This window comes from Protobothrops mucrosquamatus, unplaced genomic scaffold (genome assembly GCF_001527695.2).
Source record: "Protobothrops mucrosquamatus isolate PMUCROS unplaced genomic scaffold, P.Mucros_1.0 scaffold_189, whole genome shotgun sequence".
In the NCBI taxonomy this organism is placed as follows: Eukaryota; Metazoa; Chordata; class Lepidosauria; order Squamata; family Viperidae; genus Protobothrops; species Protobothrops mucrosquamatus.
This window is the reverse complement of record NW_015386265.1, coordinates 38,566-41,136: the sequence shown is the minus strand read 5'-3', so window position 1 is coordinate 41,136 and position 2,571 is coordinate 38,566.

Here is a 2,571-nt window from a genome sequence, read left to right as displayed (position 1 = left end):
ATAAAATTCCATGTTATATATATGTAGGAATAGAGTGCCAGTAAATAATAAGCCACATTATACTCCAGTGAGAAATGATTATGTGCATAGAATTTCAGAAATAATGCTGAAACATAAATGCCATAGTACAGATAAAGCTCAATTTATGATCACAATTGGGACCGAAATTTCTGTTATAAGGCTTGCAGTCATAAGTTTTATAACCATTTTTACTAAATGAAGTCACCACATCATAAGTCAAGTCAGGTGATCATGTATGTGAATCCACTTTAACCAATGGCAAATTGCAATCACAGGACCATGGGACTTTGCAATTAGATGTAAAAGGAAACCAATTGCCAATCACATGAATTACAATCATATGAGTGCAGGAGTGACAGTCTTAAGTTCAAATTTATGTTATAACAGACTTTTTTTGAGGAAATTGTTAATTTGAACTGTTGTTAAGTGAATGATGAAGGTTGTTGAGAACTACCTATATATTATGGTGGTTCATTCTTTAGCATATCAGGTAGTTCTCAGTTAAAGATAGTAATTGGTACGGAATTTCTATCACCAAGTAATTCAGTTGTAAAGCACAATGTCACATGACCCTGTCCTGCCAGTTGCTTTTTTAATGGAAATCTTGCAATGTGTTAAGCATCAGTTGGTTGATATTTGAAATCTCCTGCCAGCTTCTCCACTGACTTTGGTTGTCATGTGACCCGGGACATTATAACTGTCATAAATATGAGTCAGTTGCCAAGCATCTGAATTTTAATCATATGACCATGGGCATGCTGCAACAGTCTTAAGTCTTTTTTCAGTGCTGCTGTAACTTTGAACAGTCACTAAATAAACTGTTGTTAAGTTGAGGACTACCTGTATTTTTTTGGAAAATGGGATTAAAAATACTGGTATTCTTTTGAAACATTGAGGATCTATAATACTCCATTAACTTTTTAAAGAATATGGTGTTGCTGGCAAATGTAATCCAGTATAATATTTGTGTGGTTTCTGGTGTTCTTTGAGTTTGGTGGCTTTCTTGCAGACATTTCATAGTATAATATTTGTTTAAGAATTTAGAATTCTAAGGCTGCCCATTTCAACATTGAGTTTTGGTGGCATACAAGCTGAAGATAACCACAGTATTGATAGTCCTCAACTTGAAGCCAGCCATTTAGTGACTGTTTGAAGTTACAATGTATCTCTAAAAGCGACCTACAACTACTTTCAAAGTTACAACTGCTGCAGTGCCCCTGCGGTCATGTGAACAAAATTTAGGCAGATTCTCCCTTACAATCAAAACAGGAATGCTGCAGTGCCCCCTCCACCTATCTCCCCTCCATCCCACTATGCCATATTCCTAAAGATCTTGGGTCTGCTTTCACACCCTACCAGGTTCCCCAGACCTTGAGCTTCCTTCTTAAGCCACCAGGTCCCATACCTTCCTCTCCATCCCCTGTCACTGATCAGGCCCTTAACTACTGTACTATAAATCTCAGGAGCTCTAGAGCGCTCACTGGGGAAGGAGATCAGGCTACTCCACCCATTGGCTCCCTCGGCCAAATGGCTCCATTCTGGAAGCAGGCAACATTTTCAAAGCAGTCCAAGTGGGTGGAACAGCCTACTGTTTTTCCCCAGTGGAAGCTCTGCAGATCTACAAAGAATAAATGAGTGATTGGTGACAGGGATGGGGAAGAGGATGTGAGTGGCCTCTTCTGCAGATCTCCGGAACTTTGGAGCTCATGTTGGGGAAGGTGAGCAGGATTGCTTACTTAATGACCCTCACAACCTGCAACTATAATGGGCAAGCTCCATTACAGTTGTAAATCGAGAACTACCTGTAGCTAAAAGCCAAAGGAGATACAGAAATGAAATGAAGCCTTGCCTTCAGAAGTTGTGGGTACTGCATCACTGGAGGTTTTTTAAGCAGTGTTAGCAGAGGCAGTCAGTTTCTTTCTGGTATTAAAATGTAAGTCTTAAAAGGCAGCAATATTCTTAGCAATATTGGAGCCACCTCAGTCTTGATGGACTCAATTTTAGAGTTACTTAGTTTAACTAACCCTGACAGTTTTCTTTCATAATCAAGATATTTTAAAATATAACTTGTTGAGGTTTTATAGATGCAGGCTAAATGCCTATTAAAAATATGTATGAGATCAAGAGAAATCCTATTACAGCATTCCTATAATTAAGTTTAAATCTAACATATAACGAATCTCAAAAATGTGACATATAGGAACAATTTTATTTTTGAAGCACTTGTGGAACTTTCCGTTAGCTTGGATTATTTTTGTATTTAACATGTGAGCTTTCTAACCCTTTTAATCTGCACTTGTTAATTAGCGCATCTAAAATACAATTTATAATATATGCTGCATTCTATACTATGTATTTGAAACATTTCAGTTTAAAAAAAAAACAGTGAAGGAATGATTAATCCTAGACCTAGAGGGTAGTTCTTCATGGATGTCTAGCGATTATACAGAAAGTCTGATCTGTCTGTATTGAACAGTCAATTTAAAGAAGCTATGTAGTTAATTTAAATCTCATTTAAGAACCCAGCAGGAACAACTCACATTTTCTCTG